Consider the following 6,000-nt stretch of genomic DNA (forward strand, 5'->3'; position numbering starts at 1 on the left):
GAAATAGCTGTTATGATTTGGTCATATGAAGACAGTTTGTATTACTTTCATATTCAAGGCACAAGAGAGACATTTTATTATGAAATTCTCTTCTAAAAAATCATGTTTTGGAAGCAACTTATTATGTTAACATTTTATTTCCAAACTCCTGAGCTGGATGGAGATTTCTGCTTTCTTGAGTTCAAGTAATTAAGACAGCAATAAAAATAAATTCTATTTTCTCTCAAAAGTGGCTCTAAACCAGTTACATGCCAATTGCTATTCCCAGAATTGTGGATTCTTCGGGTCCAGAGGGCTCTCAACATCCACATGCCCTGCCTGGCCTCTGTTCATGAGGCGCTGCCGTCCGTGGAGGGTGTGGTCACCAGGCAAAGCTTCCAAGGGCCAGCACCAGGCTTACCTGGCTGCTTGATGAAAACACAGATTCCTGGGCCCAACTCAGAACTGCCCAGCTTGAATCTCAGGAGGCGGGCGTCTGGAGATCTGGACTTTCAACAATTCCCAGGTGTTTTACGCAGTCGGCCACACCCTGGTGACCAGCTTTCAGGGATCACTGCTGGAGCCCAACACCAACTGTATTTTCTTCTATTTCAATTTAAGAAAGCGACCTGGATAAAGAGAGCTTTCAAGCCAGGCAATAGCTTCTTTTAGACTTTTTTGGTGAAATAAAACAAACAAATAAAAATGTATACAAAACATAAATGTACACAAAACATAAATGTACAGCTTAACAATTTGATGTAAAATAACAACCCAGGTAACCCCCAGCATGTCAGAAGCCACTCCCCGCCCATTCCTCCTCCTAACTTGTGTTCCCACTGCCAGATCACAGCCCTTCAGGGGCCCAGCCCAGAGCAGGGAGTTTCATCCAGTCCCCCCAGCCCCTCTCAGCCAGGAGGTGCCTCTCAGATGCTTCCTGCGGGCAGGCAGTCCTTCAGGCTGGTGGGGGATGATTCTCTGGGTCTCCAGTCTTAGGGGCACTGGACTCAGACCCATGTCCCTCCCTCAAACTGGAGTGTCAGATATATTTCCCTGTTTCCCATTTCCCCTCTAAGCAGTGATGCTCAACTTTGGCTTTTACAAGTATCTGGAGAGCTTTAAAACTCCCAATGGCCAAGCCACACCCCAGACCCATTACATCAGGATTTCTGGGGCGGGATGCTGGCATCAGTGTATTTTAAAGCTTCCCAGATGATTCTAATGTGCAGCCAAAGTTGGGAACCACTGTCTTAAAATTCAGCACCATGTGTGACAGAATTCACGATGACCAGTAGAGGCACGAGCCACCACTGCCTAGCATACGTGTTTATTTTTACCTTCACATGATGTCTTGACTCCAGTTGCTGACACTGTGAAGGCCACAACACTCCAATTATGGCGTCTAACCTCTAGGATGGTTCTTGTGGCACAGGTGACTTAAGAGGAAGCAAACTAGGAAAACAGCACCATGAAGGGGGAAGGCAAGGAAGAATTGCCCATCTGCTCAGTGGTGTCTCTGGTGTGTAAACGCTGGACAAGGAGCAGAACAAGAAAATGCCCCAGAGAAAATGTAAATACTTAGAATCAGTTTATGGGTTCAGGAAACCTTCCTTCTGTGAATTCATAAATGCCTTGCATTCCAGACTCCTTCCCTGTAAAGACTTTGTGGCACTCAGTGAAATGAAACTGGAGTGTGTCTGCAGTCACACACTGGTAAACAGTGCAAATAACACCAACACCAGAGCCAGCAGAGTGATCTTCCCACTCCAAGGCAGCACAGGGCCTCGGGAAGTGTTACTCACAACTTAGCATCCATTGCTTCGCCCTTTCCACCCAATGCCCAACAGCAGCTTCCAAACTCCCCGCCCTCCTCCCCGTCATGAAGCATGTGTGCATTTACAGTGACCTTCCTCACGTGGAGGGAAGCTCCCTGAGGGCAGGATTCACCTCCTGTCCCCAGTGCCCAGGTCGGGGCCTGACACACGGCAAGGGCTCTGTATCTGCTGAATGAGTCCACAGACGTCACACCTGCCTAGCAGTGTGTGAAGAATGGGGCTTTGGATTGTGCGGTGGAGTCAGGCATCGAACTCTACCGTGGAATGAGGGGAGTGGGCCCTGTGAAAAAACGGCACAGACCTGGGAAGAACGCAACGGTTTTGACCAAACCCCTGCGGGCCACCTGCGTGACACAAAAACCCTCCTGCCTGCTGCCTAGGTTTCAGAGCAAGTATCAGAGCAGGGGGATAATTTTGTTCTCACCCTCTTTGCTCTCTGGGGGGAAAAGAGGAGGAGGGGAAAAAAAAGCTAGGCCTCTATTTCTACATTTGGGGTGGGGAAAAGGGTCACTCTTTTGCTCATCTGCCCAGATTCCTCTTCTCCCTCTCTTAAGGACATGGGGAGACTGGGGACAGCTCATGCCAGAGGCAAGCTGTGACCCTCCAAACACACCACCTGAGGGCTCCATCATGGTGGCTGTTGCTCATATGAAGCTGAAGCCCCCGCCTGCACCAGTCTTTGTTCCAACTAGTGGAGAAGGAGTTGGTTAGTGCCCCCAGGACCCGCACCAAAGGGTGCCAGCCATGGCCAAGGAGGTGATAATACAGAGGGCGAGACTCCTGCTCTAAATGAACCCAGAAGTAGAAAAGGGAAGAAAGCTGGATGTTGGCTGTCCTAGTACATTACTAACTAATCGTAAGTACTAAAGAGCTTAGAAAACCTGTTGGAACAGTCAGCCTGCCAAGTTCTCTTGCAACAAGGTGGGATTTTCTTGGTAAGAGCCACCAACTGGGTAACCCTGGGCTGTCAAGTCCCCCTGCTCCTGAAGGCCCACACTTCTGCCAAGCAGCCTCCTGGATGAGCAGACACACCTTGGGCTGATTCCCTTCTCAAAGAAGGACATCACCTCACCCAACCACATATCTCTTTATTCCTAAGAGTCAAGGAAACACTTCACGCTGATAAGTATGTACACGTTTGTTCAAAAAGGCAGAGCAGGAATCACCCAAAGAGAAATGATTAGCTGCTTTCAAGAAATGGTTTCTGGGTGCAATGAAACAAGAGGTTAATGAGTGACCCAAGCCAACCATGAAATGTCAGTGTTAAGAGTCCCCAGGGAATAGTGGAGCTGGCAAGTTCACTTTTCAACAGAGAGAACAATTACAAACGTCCATGCACATGGCAGACACTGACCGCCGAATATCTTTCCTACTGAGTCTGGGTTGACCTTAAGAATTCTCTTCATTAGGGCAATTAAGGTAGTTTTCTCCAGTCAACCTATGGATAATCCTCACCTCTATCCCTACCTGCTTTTCGCTGGGGCAGACATCATTCAATGTGCTGGTCCTGCCCTGCTCACACTGATACTGCCTAGTCTCCTGTCTTGGTGAATGTTCAGCGGTCCATGGGATCTTGTCGTCTAACACAGATAATCAGTCAGGCTTGGGCACTTTACCAAAGTGGGGAAAACCAGATTCTCAGTCCAGGCATTTGGACTTGGGACAAACAGACTGTAGTTACTTGGTGTGGGAAACTTGAAATGGAAAGTAATGGAGAGCTGGGCTTGAGGCAGTCATTTTCTGCCATGCGCATGTCAAGCAGAGAATGCTGGCATATCATTATGGAACGCATTCAGGTGCAAGCACAAACTGCTCAGTTGACAGTGGCTCAAATGCACAAGGGACTGTTTCCCTCATGTAACAAGAAGCCCAGGGTAGGTGGCTGCTGGCAGTGGGTCAGCAACTCAATGGTCCCACCAAGGACCTAAGGTTTTCGGTTCTGTGTGTTCTTTTAGGCCTCAAGTGTCACCACAGTCATAAGACACTGCTGCCACTCTAAGCATAACTCTGCAGTTCAAGGCAGGAGAAGAAAGGGCAGGGCCAGTACCATCTCTCTCTTTTACAGGAAAAGCAAAAACTTTCCTAGAGGTCAAAAGATTTCCTAGATTTCTGCTTTTATCTCACTGCCCCAGAACCCTGCCTGTGACCACCTTAGCTTTAAAAGCTGGAAAAGTGACCATCTATCTTTTCTGGCTCTACAGCGGGGGCCAACAAAAGAGAAGGGGGCCAGTCAAATACCAGGGATTGCGGCAGAATCACGGAAAGAATGCAGAGACAAAACGCTACAAGGCATCAGGCAGGTGGAGAGGAACTTTGCTCCTGTTTCTCTAGGCCCTCGCCCCAGTTCCTGCGAGGCCTGGCTATCCTTTCTGCACCGGAGTTCCATAAGATATCCCCATATCTTTCCAATAAATCCCTCCCTCATCTTAAACTGGCTTTTGCGGATGCGTTTTTGGCAAATGAATGATCTCTGGAATGCTTATTCTACTGTGAACAAGCTAGTCTACATTCTTTTTTTTTTTGAGGAAGATTAGCCCTGAGCTAACTGCTGCCAATCCTCCTCTTTTTGCTGAGGAAGACTGGCCCTGAGCTAACATCCATGCCCGTCTTCCTCTACCTTTTTATACGTGGGATGCCTACCACAGCATGGCTTGCCAAGTGGTGCCATGTCTGCACCTGGGATCGGAACCAGCGAACCCCGGGCCACCAAAGCCGAATGGGCGAACTTAACTGCTGTGCCACCAGGCCGGCCCGTAGTCCACATTCTTTAACTTTCTTCTTTCCACTGTCCCACCTGAGCTGAAATCAGAGCTTCCCATCACAGCTTAGCTTGACACCCTGTTCAGAGCAAGCCCCTCCTTCTCCCGCTTTCCCGGATTCGGGGCAGGGAGGACGGCTCAGCCTAGCTCTGCTCCTCTTTGGCCCTTTCAGACGATTCTTCTTCCTTGATTACTCATAACCTTGCAGTTTACCGGATCACCACCCCTTGTTGACCAATTCCTGGGCACCCCACATTTCCCTCTTAGCCTGTTGCTTCTCCTTCCCCATCCCCTCAATCTGTCCCTTATAATCTTACTTGTCTAAGACCTGGTTCACTGGTCACTCCCACCTAACGGGACTCTTTCCTCACAGCCCCCAAGGCACTGTTTTGTGGCACTGTTTTATATTGATTATTCTGCTTCTTATCCCCCCTCCCAGACTGTAAAGTGCCTGCAGGCTGGTGCACTTTATCTCACCTTTGTTTTGTCACAGCACTTAGCTGAGTACCTGGAAGGCTTTCAGGAGATACCTGCTGAAGAAACAGAAACAGCATGGGATTGGGAAAAAGCACTGGTTTCTGGTTTTAGTGGTGAGGGCTTCCCAGCATCACTGTCTCTTCTTCCATGCTGTCAGAACCCTGATTTTGTTGGGAATAAATGCCCTCTGTGTGGGCCAGAGTTTCAATGGAAACCTGCCTGATCACTAGTCTCGAGGTGGGGGTTGGGGGGGTGCGCATGGGTTCTGGTTGGTCCAACCCAGTGGTTCTCGATCAGGGGTTATTTTGCCCCCCTGGGGACACTCGGCAATGTCTGGAGACATTATTGATTATCAAAACTAGGTGGGATACCACTGGCATCCAGTGGGTGGAGGCCAGGGATGCTGTTAAATATCTTACAATGCACAAGACAGCTCCTACCTGCCTCCCCCAACAAATAATTATCTGCCCCCAAATGTCAATAGTGCTGAGGTTGAGACACCTGGTCTAACCAATCATAGTGGTTCCAGCCCCCTGCCAATAACTGGGTGGCAGCTAGGCTGGAGTGTGGGGTGGGGGTACTGAGAACTGGAACAAACCACAACTAGCAAAGCAGACCTCACCATGACTTGCAATCAGAAAGACAGTACTAAACCATGCCATACAACACAATGATCTAAATTCAGATCACTTAACCAGTTTAGTTCATTCAGACCATGTACTCAGAGATAAGACCACAAGCTGATCTCTAATAACTCCGCACGGACTCATGTGTTCCAGAGATAATAAGACCACTGACTCCTGTAGCGAGTCTCCTAGTTTACAAATTGTGACCCATCTGGGCCAAGACCATCTGTGACTAACTCCAGCCCCAAACCCCACAAGGAACCTTCCATAACTCCCCTATCTTGAGGAGCCTTGTGGGTCCTCTGGGGTATTCCTTTGCTGCAG

The sequence above is a fragment of the Equus quagga genome, chromosome 12, assembly GCF_021613505.1.
Source record: "Equus quagga isolate Etosha38 chromosome 12, UCLA_HA_Equagga_1.0, whole genome shotgun sequence".
NCBI lineage: Eukaryota > Metazoa > Chordata > Mammalia > Perissodactyla > Equidae > Equus > Equus quagga.